Source organism: Engystomops pustulosus, chromosome 2, assembly GCF_040894005.1.
Source record: "Engystomops pustulosus chromosome 2, aEngPut4.maternal, whole genome shotgun sequence".
Classification (NCBI taxonomy): domain Eukaryota; kingdom Metazoa; phylum Chordata; class Amphibia; order Anura; family Leptodactylidae; genus Engystomops; species Engystomops pustulosus.
The window spans coordinates 168287458-168304606 of record NC_092412.1 but is presented as its reverse complement, the minus strand read 5'-3'; the positions used below and the strand labels follow the sequence as shown (position 1 = coordinate 168304606).

Sequence of the window (17149 nt, the reverse complement as noted above, 5' to 3'; positions counted from 1 at the left end):
CTTTTATTTCGTGATATCTGGCGACATCTAAAAGTGACTTTTATTATCTCATTGCTTGGTTTATGGATATACAGGCAGTCCCCGGGTTACATACAAGATAGGTTCTGTAGGTTTGTTCTTAAGTAGAGTTTGTATTTAAGTCAGAACCGTATACTTTATTATTGTAACCCCAGTCAAAATTTTTTTGGTCTCTGTGACAATTGGATTTTAAAAATGTTGGATTGTCATCAGAACCAGGATTAACAATAAAGATTCATTGCAGACACCATTGATAACTGTTAAAGCTGTTTATTGTAGCCTAGAAAACCAAAAAGAAGGGGGAGCCCAGTTTGATACAACAGTATATCACTACAACTCTCAACCAATATCTGAACTACAACCCAAGAGAGCCGAAAAAAAGCCATCAAAAAATAAATAAATTTCATAATATATTTTATTAGAATAATAATACACAAAATGCAAAATACCACGTAATAGGGAAAGAAATAGGGGGAAACAAATAGCCCCTGATGGAAATTGTGGCAACCATGGAAAACATAAGCGCATAACCGTATACTTTATTATTGTAACCCCAGTCAAAAATTTTTTGGTCTCTGTGACAATTGGATTTTAAAAATGTTGGATTGTCATCAGAACCAGGATTAACAAAGATTCATTGCAGACGTCTGTTAAAGCTGTTTATTGTAGCCTAGGACTAAAGTACAGGAAATTACAAAAATCCAGAGGTTCGTTTGTAACTAGGGGTCGTATGTAAGTCAGGTGTTCTTAAGTAGGGGACCGCCTGTATAGTTATTAATTGGGTTACCATTGTGTAAGGAGAATACAATGATAGATCTGTGTGACGCTCAGTGCAATTATATGCAATAATAGTTTGGTGTCCCCTGTGGATGTAACGTTCCCTTTGCTGCATATTTTGGGGAATATACACATGTGGGGTCTGTATGATCTCCTCACATCTTACTGGTTTAGGAAAGTATATTTCTTTATATAAGGATCTGGATTTGTACATATTTTAGAGCCTGGTTCTCGGCTTTCTATTCTATGGCCGTGGTCACACGTACCGCTACGCGTCCGTTCCTACCGCGACGCTAGCGCACAGGGGGCGGTCCTCGGCCTGAACGCACATGCGTTTCCAGGGAAACGCATGCGAACGGCTTATCAATCGCATGCTTTTCCCTGGAAACGCATGTGCGTTCGGGCCGAGGACCTCCCCCTGTGCGCTAGTGTCGCGTTATGACGGATGCCTAGCGGTACGTGTGACCGTGGCCTATAGGTTTTATGGTGCATTTACTTTTTATTCTGTTTTATTATTATATTTTGCAGGTTGTGACTGGCTTAAAAATTGTAGCTGAAAAGCAGATATCTAGTTCTTACAGTGTTAGTGATATTATGTGGATTTATTTATGTGAACAGATCAATATGGGACATTTGTGACCTCTTCACATGTCCATCTATTACATTTAGGAGATGCGAAGATAAATATTTTCTGTTTGGAGAACATTTTTGCCATCAAAGTCAAATTTTAAGTATTTTTTAATAAAATGGTTCAGTTTGAATCAAAATTGCATGAAGACGCCGTTGTCTATAAACTCTTTAATGCAATTTTGAAAATGGGATAAGTGTCTGCTTTCAGAAAATATGTGGTTTGTTGGGTTTACTTTAATTCTTTTTGCTGTAATTTTGGTTACATTTTTAAACGTCAAAATTCTAAAAATTGCTCTGGTTTATAAGGCAACAAAATATCCAGAAGTGCCTGGCAGTGAAAGGGTTAATAGCCCTTGGTTGAATTCCCGGGTGAAGATGCTTATCATCTCTCTCCTGTCTAGGTATCCATCTCCTATAATCTGAACATTTATATTTGTCGCTTATTCTCTATCTATTTACTAATAATAATAATTATAATTAATAATTCTTTATTTACATAGCGCACACAGATTACACAGTGCTGCACAGAGCTGCCAGATCAGTCCCTGTCCCCAATGGGGCTCACAATCTATTCAACCAACCAGTAATATTTTGGAATGTGGAAGGAAACCGGAGGACCCAGAGGAAAACCATGCAAACACAGAGGGAACATACAAACTCTTTGCAGATGTTGACCAGTGCTGCAAGGTTGTAGTGCTAACCACTAAGCCACCGTGCTGCCCATCAATTTCCCTATCATCTATCTCCTATAATCTGAACATTTATATATCTCGCTTTTTCTCTATTTATCATTCAATCTTCTATTTCTGTTCTAGTGTATTTATCTCTCATATCTAGCTCCTGTATATATATCATCTACTTTATAGTTCTGCATCTAGAAATCTCTATCATCTTTCATATTTATCTTCCATCATAATAATTAATAATTATTTATATATATAGCGCACACAGATTACACAGAGCTTGCCAGATCAGTCCCTGTCCCCATGGGGCTCACAATCTATTCAACCAACCCGTAATTTTTTGGAGTGTGGGAGGAAATCTTTGCCGATGATAACCAGCGCTGCAAGGCTGTACTGCTAATCACGGAACCACTGTGCTGCCTATCATCTCCCTATCATCTGTTTATCGCCTTCCATATTACAGTTTGTTTTACCATACTAAAGAGGCTTCCATTTACTGACTTGTCATAAAATTGTTTTATTTTGGGGCCCCACTTTTAGTTTTGCCCAGGGCCCCAATTTATCTAGAACCGGCCCTGCTGCTATACAATTCTCCTATATTACAGTTTATTTTACCATGCTAAAGGGAGCCTCTTGCTGACTGTGACTGGTCATAAAATAGTTTTATTTTGGGGCCCCACTTTTAGTTTTGCCCAGGGCCCCACTTTGTCTAGAACCGGCCTGACCTGCTCAAATTCTAATTGACGCTGAGATGCCTAAATAATAGCAAGACTCATAAATTCAATGTATGAAAAACCACTTTTAAGAAGTTTGTTAACCCTTTAGGTGTTTTATAGGGGTTAAAACAAAATGGTGCAGTCTGCAAATTGTAATATTTTTTGACAATACATTCATTTTGGGTGGAAAATTAAACATTTACCATGGATTAAATAAAAAAAGGCTCCCCAAAGTTTGATACCCAATTTCTCCCGAGTAAACCGATGCCCCACATGTGGTGGTATCCTGCTGTATGGGTGCACGGCCGGGCATAGAAGGGAAGGAGGCGCCATCCAGATCAGATTTGCTATGTCACATTGTACAGGCTATAATTTTTTTCTTTTTTTAATGTGGACCTATAGGGGCTTATTTCTTTTGCCACATGAGATGCACTTTTCTGGTAAGTAATTTTGGGGCATCTATAGCTAAATGGTGAGATTTTATTAACTCTTTGTTGGTGGAGGAAATGAAAATCATCAATTTTTAGGAAAATTTTTGTGAGGTTTTTTTTGGCCGTTAACCATACCATAAAAATAGTATATTATTTTTATTTTATGGGTCGCCGCGATTACGAAAAGACCTCATTTATATAGATTTTTTAATTTTTTCCCATTTTTACTGAATAAAAAGTAATTTGGCAAAAATGTTGTTAATTTTAGCATCACTGTCTTTCATATACATAACTTTTTTATTTTTCGCCTCACAAATCTGTTTAAGGGCTTATTTTTTTGCAAGAAGGATTGTTCTTTTTAGTTGTCTTATTTTAGAGTGCATAACATTTTTTAAATCGCTTTTTAGAACATTTTTATAGGGTATTAATTAAAAATTATTTTTTTGGAGCTTTTTGTGTTTTTTTTACGGATTTTATGGATCACTTTGCGGATCTAATAACGATTCTGTTTTATTATGCAGATTGTTACGGACGCAGGGATACCAAATATGTGGGGGTTATGTGTATTTTATTCACTGAATAAAAACTAATTTGGAGAAAATCTTGTTCATTTTAGCATCACCATCTTTTCATATGCATCTTTTTTATTTTTCTACACTACACTACAGAATAGACTGGTGAGAGCAGATTTTGGAAGTGGTAAAAAATCCACTAGACAAACCCTATTGACCTCAAAGAAAAATGGTACCTTTCCTTGTTTAAGCTGCCAGCAGTGTAGCAATGTTAATAAAAGTGATACATTCTTTCACCCCCACTCAGGACGAGCATATAAGATAAAGGGTTACTTTACCTGTCATTCCAAAGACGTAATATATACCATCAAATGCCCCTGCGGTCTCCTGTACATTGGCGAGACACGCCAGAGTGTAGGCGATCGCATAGGACAGCATAAGTCTACCATTAGGAGGCAAAACCTCCTGTTGCCGATACCTGCACATTTTAAAAAATTTTATCATTCTTTACCTCAATTAAAATATCAGGTAATCGATAAAATCAATCCACCTAGAAGAGGGGGAGACATCACTAAATTACTTTTACGGAAAGAGGCATATTGGATACATGAGTTAAAAACCTTGGAACCATATGGTCTGAATAGAGATTATGAAATTTGTCACTTTTAGTCTGACCTCTCATTGTTTTTTTTACAGACACAGAATATTTGAGTTCTACAGATATGGGGGAGAAGACATGGTATAGAGAATTCTTATTCATTTTTTTGCTTAATACTAACATCTAACTAATATGCCACTGTACCATATATGAGATACTATTAACCTCCTGTTATTCATATAGCAACTACTAACCCTTTTGAGAAGTGATATATATTGTTTCTTCTTCTATATTTTCTGTTACATATCTGGTTGCAAGTTATATGCTGTACTAAATATAACTAACCTGCGAATACTAATGCTATAATACCATTAGATTTAAGATAAGATTTACTTTGTTACCTTCATACCTGTATATTTCTTACTGTACATTATTCGATGCACTCGCGGAGATACGGCTGACAAGCGCATCACGGAGGATGGATCACATGACAAGATCATGTGACTGATGACGCAAAGGAATGATCGGTCACGTGACCCGGAAGTTACGTGTCAGATGATGTGGCAGACGGATTACGCGCCATACACTCATTGGTTACCTACTTCTTTAAAAATTTTGAACTATTCGGCAGTATATCAGCTGACGAAGGCTCGGGAGGAGCCGAAAAACGTGTTTGCAGTATGTTCTGTATTACATGCTGTATTGCTTATTATACAGATTGTTACAGACGCGGCAATACCAAATACGCAGGGGTTTTTCTGTGTTTTTTATACTTAAGTGTTTTTATGGGAAAGTGACATTTTAGGGTCTTATATTTTAAGTATTTATTTTTTATTCATTCTAATGTGTAGTGTTTAGTGTTTTTACATGTTTTTACTTATACTTACTTGAACCAGCCATGCTCTGATCAATACACTGCTCAACAATACTATTTTATTGTAGATCAGTGTAAACTGTTTGAGCATGCAGACACATGCTCAGACAGTTTACAGTCAGACCCGGAAGGGGTCTGACTGCCAGGGAGAGCGGGCAGCTCCAGGGCACATGGCAGTCCTCGGAGCTGCCCAGAAGTGGATCGGATCCCCCAGTAAGCGGCACCACGGCGTGTAAGGGATTAACACCCACGATCGGAGTCTGCTCCGATCGCGGGTGTTAGCACACGGTGTCAGCTGTAATAGACAGCTGACAGCCGCTGCTTTGCTGCCGGCTCCGTTTGTGAGCCGATGCCAGAAGCAGAACGTTAAAGCACGTCCCCGTGCGCTTAGCATCTAGCTGCGGGGACGTACTATAATGTTCTGGTGTGCCTAGGGGTTAAATAAATGATTTTATATACAAAAAGGTTGATATAAATAGTATATTAATATAAAGTGCATTTTAGATATTGAAATTGTTGACAAGAGTAGAGCATTTAATCTCGTGACGCGCAATGGGGGGGGGGGGATTTCTAGCTCTCAAAGTAGCGACCCTGTTAAAAATTTTAATTTCATCCCTTGGTAATTATAAGTGTAAGAAGTATGTGAACTGTATTTATGATACTGGGCTAGATCAGAAAATCTGCAATGTCAATAATATATGGAGAAATATTAATGCCGGGATAACATACAGTACAATAAAGGTAAAAGCAAGTAATATATAACAAGATTATTAGATTATGAACCCTTTTTTTACTGGGCCCTTTTTCATTTTTTACTCCTTTGGTTACTTGGGTTGATATAATCAAGGAGATAGCTAATTTGTATAGGTTTGTAATGTTTTACTACCAACATTATTAAAATCTTTTTTATAAAAAAAAATCTTAGTTTTGGCATTTTCTCTTTGAGGGTGCAGTCACACGTTGCAGTTAAAACTGCATCGCAATTAGTTTTGAGGTGGTTTTAGGTGCAGTATTGTCAATTTCACAGGTGAAAGACATGAACCGAATGGGTGAATGTGATTTTGAAGGAGAAAGCTGTTCCACAAATGTCATTCACCTGTTAATTTGATGTCTTAAAAATAAGTAATACCACCTAAAACTAATTGCGATGCAGTTTTAACTGCAACGTGTGACCGCACCCTGAATAGGAAATGCACACTTCACAAGCGCTGACGAGGTGAGAACATGAACAGCCTGAAAAGCCATGTCACAGAGCACTCAGGCCCTCATGAGCACAATTTAACAAGTTGACTTTAGAAGGACGGAGGCCACAGATAGCAAATATAATAAGATTATTACAATCATGGTGCCTGGATCTATGGATAAGTGTCCCTGGTTTATCAGGCTTGATTTTTATGGTAGATTTTGGAACATCAATTTATGAATTGTGATAACTGACTGGTGAGGACTTGACCATCACAGAAGAAAAAAAAAAGGAAATATATATATTATATATGTACACTCACCGGCCACTTTATTAGGTACACCTGTCCAACTGCTCGTTAACACTTAATTTCTAATCAGCCAATCAACCACTAAGATAGATAAATCACCTGGGCCAGATGGCATACACCCCCGGATTCTGCATGAATTATGTACGGTAATAGACAGACCGTTATTTTTAATATTTGAAGATTCACTGAGGACTGGTTATGTTCCACAGGACTGGCGCATAGCAAATGTGGTACCAATATACAAAAAAGGATCAAATAGCGATCCTGGAAACTACAGACCCGTGAGTCTAACTGCTGTGGTGGGGAAAATATTTGAGGGGTTTATAAGAGATGCTATCCTGGAGTATCTCACTGTGCACAACCTTATAACCCAGCGTCAGCATGGGTTTATGAGAGATCGGTCCTGTCAGACTAATCTGATTGGTTTCTACGAGGAGGTAAGTTCAAGACTGGATCTGGGGGACGCTGTGGATGTTGTATATCTGGACTTCTCAAAGGCATTTGACACCGTGCCACATAAAAGGTTGGTATATAAAATGAGACTGCTGGGAATAGGAGAAAATCTGTGTATTTGGGTAAATAATTGGCTTAGTGATAGAAAACAGAGGCACATTCTCAGATTGGGTTGATGTTACCAGTGGAGTGCCACAGGGGTCAGTATTGGGGCCACTTCTTTTTAATATTTTTATTAATGACCTTGTAGTGGGTTTACACAGTCAAGTTTCAATATTTGCAGATGATACTAAGCTGTGTAAAGTAATAAATACTGAGGTCGATGGTTTAGCATTACAGAGGGATTTGTGGAAGCTTGAGGGATGGGCAGAGAAATGGTTGATGAGGTTTAATGTAGATAAATGTAAAGTTATGCACTTGGGCCATGGAAACAAAAAGTAGAATTATGTTCTAAACGGTCAATTACTTAGTAAAACTGAAGCTGAAAAGGACGTGGGGGTATTGGTGGATGGTAAACTTAATTTTAGTGACCAGAGCCAGGCGGCTGCTGCTAAAGCAAATAAAATAATGGGATGTATCAAGAGAGGAATAGATTCTCATGAAAAAGACATAGTTTTGCCCTTATACAAATCCCTGGTCAGACCACACATGGAATATTGTGTACAGTTTTGGGCACCAGTGTATAAAAAGGATATAGTAGAGCTGGAACGGGTGCAGAGGAGAGCAACCAGGATTATTAGGGGAATGGGGGAACTAGAATACACTGACAGATTAAAAAATTTGGGATTATTCAGTTTAGAAAAAAGACGACTGAGGGGAGACCTCATTACAATGTACAAATACCTGAACGGACAGTACAAGGATCTCTCCAAAGATCTTTTTATACCTCGGCCTGTGACCAGGACAAGGGGGCATCCTCTACGCCTAGAGGAGAGGCGATTTTACCACCACCATAGACAAAGGTTCTTTACTGTAAGCGCAGTGAGACTGTGGAACTCTCTGCCGCAGGAGGTTGTTATGGTGGACTCTATGTACATGTTCAAGAGAGGCCTGGATGACTTTCTGGAGAGAAAAAATATCATGGGTTATGGGGATAAAACATTTATTTAATTCTTAAAGGTTGGACTTGATGGACTTGCGTCGCCTTCCAGCCTTATATACTATGATACTATGATACATGGCGGCAACTCAGTGCATTTAAGCATGTAGACATGGTCAAGACAATCTCCTGCAGTTTAAACCGAGCATCAGTATGGGGAAGAAAGGTGATTTGAGTGCCTTTGAACGTGGCATGGTTGTTGGTGCCAGAAGGGCTGGTCTGAGTATTTCAGAAACTGCTGATCTACTGGGATTTTCACGCACAACCATCTCTAGGGTTTACAGAGAATGGTCCGAAAAAAAAAAAACATCCAGTGAGCGGCAGTTCTGTGGGCGGAAATGCCTTGTTGATGCCAGAGGTCAGAGGAGAATGGGCAGACTGGTTCGAGCTGATAGAAAGGCAACAGTGACTCAAATCGCCACCTGTTACAACCAAGGTAGGCAGAAGAGCATCTCTGAACGCACAGTAAGTCGAACTTTGAGGCAGATAGCCTACAGCAGCAGAAGACCACACCGGGTGCCACTCCTTTCAGCTAAGAACAGGAAACTGAGTCTACAATTTGCACAAGCTCATCGAAATTGGATAGTAAAAGATTGGAAAAAACGTTGCCTGGTCTGATGGTCTCGATTTCTGCTGCGACATTCGGATGGTAGGGTCAGAATTTGGCGTTAACAACATGAAAGCATGGATCCATCCTGCCTTGTATCAACGGTTCAGGCTGGTGGTGGTGGTGTCATGGTGTGGGGAATATTTTCTTGGCACTCTTTGGGCCCCTTGGTACCAATTGAGCATCGTTGCAACGCCACAGCCTACCTGAGTATTGTTGCTGACCATGTCCATCCCTTTATGACCACAATGAACCCAACATCTGATGGCTACTTTCAGCAGGATAATGCGCCATGTCATAAAGCTGGAATCATCTTAGACTGGTTTCTTGAACATGACAATGAGTTCATTGTACTCAAATGGCCTCCACGGTCACCAGATCTCAATCCAATAGAGCATCTTTGGGATGTGGTGGAACGGGAGATTCGCATCATAGATGTGCAGCCGACAAATCTGCGCAACTGTGTGATGCCATCATGTCAATATGGACCAAAATCTCTGAGGAATGCTTCCAGCACCTTGTTGAATCTATGGAACGAAGAATTGAGGCAGTTCTGAAGGCAAAAGGGGGTCCAACCCGTTACTAGCATGGTGAACCTAATAAAGTGGCCGGTGAGTGTGTATATATATATATATATATATATATATATATACACATACATATATATTGTATATCAGGAATAGTTAACTTATTTTGGTTGTCAAACTGTCTGCAATATAAACCAATTGTGGGGTAAGACCCTCATATTCATTATTAGTGTGGGTCCGAGTGGTCAGACCTTTAACAATCAGTCAAAAAGTTGTTCACATGTTGATTATACCATACATTGTAAATATATGTCTGGAGGATTTTTAACGTGTCCTTAAAAGGTATGGCACAGGATATCCCACTGTATCCTGGGCATAGAATGTATATAGGCAACAGCCAGTTATTGGCTTCCCTCTGTTATGGACAGTGTTATGGACATCACTGAGGTCCTTTCTTAATGACACATTTGCTAAGCAGAAGTCGGGGAGAAGGGGGAAGCAGTAAGGCATCTAGCTGAATAGTAATAATATTATGAATCTAGCCTTACTACAACTCTTTAAAGGTCTTCTGTGGTACTTTAATGTGCAGCAATGGCTTCTGCAGAGCATGCGTGTTGCTTAGCAAGAGGTGGCAGGATAGAAAGACATACATTGCTACAGCTTTCCATCTTGATTTTTACACAGTATACAACATATACCAAGCTGGCAGAGGCAAAAACTATGCCTGGCAATAAAGGTCTATGGGGTTTAGCGGGTGAGCGGATCGCATTTCCGTCAGACTTCCCGACATTTTAAGCATTTGCGCCGCTGTGACAGGAATTTAGCAGGGGATTGTGTCGCACGCGATCGGATTTTGTCCCGGCAGCGGCTATTACACGAAATTGGGGGGTGGGCCATCGGACGATCCGACTGAGCACGGGATTTAAGTGCATTGTGTCACAACCAATGCACTTACATATACCAGGAAGAAGAAGGTGAACTCTGGTGGACCTGAGCGAGGAAGCAACAGATGCAGGATATCAGGCGCACGATCTTAGCGAATCGTGGCAGTTGTGCATTCCGGTCGGACAATGCACTTTCGGGGATCGCGCAGGATGGGTAAGTAAATGTGCCCCAAGCTTCCCTTACTTATACACTAAATATATACATAAGAGGTGGTATGAATCTAGCCCTACTTGTACACCAGCTCCACTTGCACAGTCTTCCTGCTGGTCCATTAGTGTGCAGCATGGTGTATTATATAACAGTCTTGGGTAACCTGTGATATAATTTATTTTGGTAGTTTATTTGACAGAACATAACCAGCAGCTTTTGTACTGCAAACCAAAAGACAAAAACCTGAACATCTAGGATACCCAGATACAGTTCACATTCTTTAAAATCAAAATCCCTTCACAGATAAATGAATCATTATATAACTTACTAGTAAATACAGAAAACTTAGCAAAACTTTCCAACTAGTAAATAAAGATTATTACTGGAAGTATCACAAAACAGTTTCTTTTACAGTGCCAAGGGTTCTAGGGACAGACTTCCTTTCAGCTCAACAAACACTAAGGACGGGCCTCTAAACTTGTACTGTAGTGGAACTGGAAAAGGGCAGGAGAATCGGAAAGTGTTCGGCATGGTACCACCGCTGGAAGGGGTTAACATGGAGGAATATATACATACCATGTCGTATATACATTATTTTTAAGTATTTAAGTATTTTAAGATTTTAAGTAGTGTGTTACCTCTCCCCTCTTTAATTGTACAACACCGATAAACGAGATATATATATATATATATATATATACACGATGTTCATTCGTTAAGACAGGACGGTATATCGGATCGTTACCTTGTTCACTGCAAAACGTTCGCTTCCTGCCTGTCTTCCACGCAGATTCTCTTCAGTTCCGTGACAGGATTTAGCACATTTGTAAGATGTTAAGGAGTTTGAAAAACTTTGGAAAAGAGGATACTGAGAAATGGCAACAGGTGGACATCTTCCCCGCCCGCCTGCTGTGGAGTGACGCCTGCAAACACAACCCACAAATATATTTAGACCCGAAAACATCTTGGGACAGCTGCAGAGCTCAAATTCAAACTGCGTGGGGGAGGAGAGAAAGCATTTCTACGTTTTATAACTAACTCTTAGCTACCCCTTGCATGAAGAGATAATTAATGTGCATATATTGATGATAAATCCATAGATATATATAGAGTGGTATTTCACATCAATAAAGTCATTTGAAAAAGTATGCTATATTTCTTTCAACCCAAAGGCTTTCAATTAGAGAATTGCCTGGCGACTTGGTTGTGATTTATTGCTGAAGAATTCTCTCCCAGATGCCTTTAGGTCTGTGCATCAAACCTCCACAGTATAGTTTCCACTGAATTACAACTATGTCCCACAGTGTGTTACTGAGCAATTGATAAACCTCGGGACACAACTTACCACACTGGGGTAGTTACTCCTTATGGGGTACTTGTATATCATATATAAACCTCACACAGATATCACATATCTATCTCGTACCACTGCTGACAACATTGTGCCCCTATATAAAGCCTTCACACTACAACTGGTCACACTGTGCCCCCATATATATAATATTTAACCCTCACCCTATTTATATATATATATATATATATATATATATATATATATATATTCACCTGACCATTCACGCCATAAGTGACCATGTTGTGCTCCCTGCATAATTTAAAAACTTAAAAATACAGTACAGTAATAAATATAACAGACTTTGGCTGCGGTCACACGTTGCATCTTATTTGTATTTAACGCATGTGTTTTTAAACAGCTGAAGAGGACATTTGTCTAATTACATTGTTGTCAAAACTGTGTTTACAAAACACGATGTTAACACATACATTTGTTAATGTTTTGTTAACACATGTGCAACACCCCTGCCAAAGTATAGTCAAGGGAGTAGTTGCGAATAAGGCTCCATCTATGAGCCTGATCAAGTCACCCAATGCAGGGAAGTCTAAGGTAATTATCAGCTGTAGATTCTGCCTGAACAGGCAATAATTAAGTGGATATAAGCAAGGCCGGATTATAGGGGGGTATATAGTTATTGTAGGGGTGTATATAGTTAATATAGGGGGTGCATATAGTTATTATGGGGGTATATAGTTAGAATAGGGGAACTGTATATAGTTATTATAGGGGGTGCATATGGTTATTATGGGGGTATATAGTTATTGTAGGGATGTATATAGTTAATATATGGGGTGCATATAGTTATTATGGGGGTATATAGTTAGAATAGGGGAAATGTATATAGTTATTATAGGGGGTGCATATGGTTATTAGAGGGGTATATAATTATTGTAGGGGTGTATATAGTTAATATAGGGGTGCATATAGTTATGGGGGTAGTTAGAATAGGGGAACTGTACATAGTTATTATAGGGGGTGCATATGGTTATTATGGGGGTATACAGTTATTGTAGGGTTGTATGTAGTTAATATAGGGGGTGCATATAGTTATTATGGGGGTATATAGTTATAATAGGGGAACTGTATATAGTTATTATAGGGGGGGATATGGTTATAATGGGGGGTATATAGTTATATTAGGGGTGTATATAGTTAGTTATTATAGAAGTTGCTGTGTATATAATTATAATAGTGGAACTGTATATAGTTATTATTAGGGGTGCATATAATTACTATGGGTGGTATGTAGTTCTAATAGGGGATTGTATATAGTTACTTATTATAGGGGGTGTTTCTAGTATTTATAGGGGTCTGTATATAGTTGTTATAGGGGGACTGTATGAACTTAATACTGGGGATGCATATAGTGATTGCTGGGAGCTGTATATAGTGATTACTGGGGGAGCCTTATATACTGATTGCTGGGGGGGCTATATACAGTAGTTACTGGGGGCTGTATATATTTATTGCAGGGGGAGCTGTATATAGTGATTGCTGGGGGAGCTGTATACAGTGATTGTTGGGGGAGCTGTATACAGTGATTGCTGGGGTAGCTGTATATAGTGATTGCTGGGGGAAAGCTGTATACAGTGGTTGCTGGGGGAGCTGTATATAGTGATTGCTGGGGAGCTGTATATAGTGATTGCTGGGGGAGCTGTATATAGTCATTACTGGGGGAGCTGTATACAGTGACTGCTGGGGGAGCTGTATACAGTGATTGCTGGGGGGAGCTGTATATGGTTATTGCTGGGGGGGAGCTATATATAGTGATTGCTGGGGGAGCAGTATATAGTGGTTGCTGGGGGAGCAGTATATAGTGGTTGCTGAGGGAACAGTATATAGTGGTTGCTGAGGGAGCAGTATATAGTGGTTGCTGGGGGAGCTGTATACAGTGGTTGCTGGGGAAGCTTTTTACAGTGACTAATGGGGGAGGGGTATTTTGTGATTGCGGGGGGAGCAGTAAAAAGTGGTTGCTGAGGGAGCAGTATATAGTGGTTGCTGGGGGAGCTGTATACAGTGGTTGCTTGGGGAGCTGTATATAGTGATTACTGGGAGAGGGGTATTTAGTGATTGTATACAGCTCCTCCAGCAATCACTGAATACCCCTCTCCCAGTAATCACTATGTACAGCTCCCCCAGCAACCACTGTATATAGCTCCCCCAGCAACCACTGTCTACAGCTCCCCCAGCAACCACTATATACTGCTCCCTCAGCAACCACTATATACTGCTCCCCCAGCAATCACTATATACAGCTCCCCCAGCAATCACTGTATACAGCTCCCACAGCAATCACTATATATTGCCCCCCAGAAATCACTATAAACAGCTCCCCCAGAAATCACTAAATACAGCTCCCCCAGCAATCACTGTATACAGCTCCTCCCAGCAATCAATGTATACAGTTAACCCAGCAATCACTATATACAGCTCCCCCCAGCAATCACTGTATACAGCTCCTCCAGCAGTGATTGCTGGGTAGCTGTATACAGTGATTGCTGGGGGAGCTATATACAGTGATTGCTGGGGGAGCTGTATATAGTGATTGCTGGGGGGAGCTGTATATAGTGATTGCTGGGTTAACTGTATACAGTGATTGCTGGGAGGAGCTGTATACAGTGATTGCTGGGGGAGCTGTATATAGTGATTTCTGGGGGAACTGTATATAGTGATTGCTGGGGGGCTGTATATAGTGATTGCTGTGGGAGCTGTATACAGTGATTGCTGGGGGAGCTGTATATAGTGATTACTGGGGGAGGGGAATTTTGTGATTGCTGGGGGAGCTGCATACAGTGATTGCTGGGGAGCTGTATACAGTGATTGCTTGGGGAGCTGTATACAGTGATTGCTGGGGGAGCTGTATACAGTAATTACTGGGGGAGCTGTATATAGTGATTCCTGAGTGTGGATCTGATGGAGGCCATTACTCAAGGAGAGGTCCTAGAGCAGACTGGGGGTGTCAAGATGAGTAAGGCTCAGAGCATGAGCCACAAAGATGCCTCTACTCAGACTGGGGAGATGCAGTGTGTCTATGAGCCAAAGACAGCGTGTACACTAGAACCAGTGCTGAGAGAGGAGATTGGGGTCCACAGTGAAGTTGGGTTCCCAGTGATGAGTGTTGCCAGTGCAGTTTTGGGGAGCGATCAGGAAGTGGAGCAGGGGCATAGGGACTATAAGGAGAGCGTTCAGTCGTGGGCCAACCTAAGCCCTGTAGTATAAATGGTAAAGAGAGGAACCCTAATAGCTGTACAGCTGGAAAACCAAAACATAATGTAATTGGGTACAGTAGTCCTACACTTAACTACATTGGTATTTCATCCAGCAGGGAGAGGGTTAAACGTTTCACACTTGGTAGAGGGGACACAGAACTCAGTGTTTCTGCAGCACAAAGCCATAAAGTCAGCAGGGGGTCCCAGCACAGCAGTGTACAAGTGACCAGGGGAGATAGCACTTGGCCTTATACACAGGACAAAGGACCAGATGGTTGATGTGCCCAGGCAATCACATCTTATGGCAATGATTTTTATGGTACTGAACTTCTGCTATGTGTTATTGGTAATTGGCTTGGGAAAATTTAAAATGGCGTGGGTCATTTCAAATTTGCCCAATCTTGAAAGGGGTGTCAAGGAAATATTATTCTTGAATGTGTAAGATTTGTTGAACTATTGGGCAATTACAAACTTGGTTGAAATATGTGGCATCCATTGAAGCGTCCAGGCCTCTTTTACAACATTCTGGAGATCCTTACAACCTGATAAACTCTGACCTGCAGAATGTTCTGTGGTGACCTCAAAAGCCATTTGGTCACCTCTCCTCTGCACCTACCCCCACCCCTGCATCTAGGAATTTGGAAACAAAGAGCTGTTTAAATATTCCTGGACTCTCCCCCCTCATTAACACTTTGCCCAATTGTGAATGACCCTCTGGACTAATAATGAATGGGAGGTTCTGAAACCTGAACCAAACTGAAAAGATATAAAACAATATGAAATCCAAGAATTGGTGTTCACATTTTGGGGGCTGCTTGACAAGCTGAGTGTGTTCCTTATTTCTCCCACCTCCAGGGATCAGGATTTACTTTAAGTTTGTAAGTTTCTGTTATTTTTCTCCCTTTTTATTTTATAACTGTTTTGCCGTGTTGTGTGTCCTTTTATTATGTAATTCTTTTGTTTTTAATATCTTTTTATGCACTGATCAACTTTTTGTAATTAAAGCTTTTCTATTTAATTTTGGTCCCTGTATGCTCTGCGAACTCATAGCCTTGTGAAGTGTGGTTAGCTGTGTGACTGCTGGAGTGCCGAGTGTGCATGTCTAGTGGTGTGACAAAGTGACTGCTTGAGAGCAAGAATTGATGTAGAGTGGGATACTTATTGGTCCCAGTATAAATGCAATAAGTGGTGGCAGCGGGTCTGGGGCTGGAGCTGTATGAGGTGGGATTTATGCTCAATTTGTGTCCTGAGTGAAAGGAGAGCGCAAGTTTGAGTAGGCTAAATTAACTCGTACAGTTGCACCCCACGTCACGTGACGAGGCGGCAGCGTCCTCGCCGTGACAATACGTGCATGAAGAAAATGAATTTTGTCAGTTAAACGACAAGCCCTTGAAGCTACGGGACGACCTGCAAGGGTAGAACTTCCAAATCCCTGAGATTCCTCCTGGATTGTGGGGGCTCGCCCCGTGGTTCATGTGACCATAAATGGAGTAACCCTACTGGCCTTAATTGTTATCGGCAATCAAGTGACCACCATCGGCAGTGCTACCTTTGAGAAATGCCAAAGAAGAGCATCCCTGTAGCAGCCTCCAAAGGCTTATTTGCTACTAATGGGAAAACTGTACGCATCCGTGGGTACTGGGAACCTACACTAACCATCGGGGATAACGAGTTAACCAGACAGGGCGTTGTGGTGACACAAGTGCCTGAAGGCGGTAACTTCTCCCTGGTGCTGGGTACCAATTTCCTCAGCCATTGCTATCCTAAAGTGCTGAAGGCTCTCTAGAACTCCCTACCAACGATGCCCAGTGATTCTCGAAAGGTGATTTAAGAGACCATGCAAGTCCTGGCAGCACAACAGAAGTTTGCTGGCCCCAATGGAGAAATTTGCAGAGTCCGGATCAAAGATCCTGAACCTGTCCACCTTCAACCTGGGACTGAAACGTTAGTATGGGGCCGAGCCTGCATGGGCGTTCAAGGTCAAGACTACAAGGCTATGGTAGAACCTCTACCAGCTGATGAGGACCTACCCATTCTGGCAGCCAGGAGCCTAGTCACAGTATCTGGAGGACA

General features: G+C 40.8%; 1 protein-coding gene across 2 annotated transcripts in view; it reads right to left on the bottom strand.

Annotated features, from left to right (window-relative positions):
* Nucleotides 1-11418, bottom strand: part of CACNA1S (calcium voltage-gated channel subunit alpha1 S) — an 817957-nt gene extending 806539 nt beyond the window's left edge. For both annotated transcript variants that reach the window (XM_072137243.1, XM_072137244.1), the window contains exon 1: nt 11259-11418. The gene's annotated coding sequence lies outside the window, so the exon portion shown is untranslated. The remainder of the gene's footprint in view (nt 1-11258) is intronic.
* Between the last annotated feature and the right edge of the window lie 5731 nt (nt 11419-17149).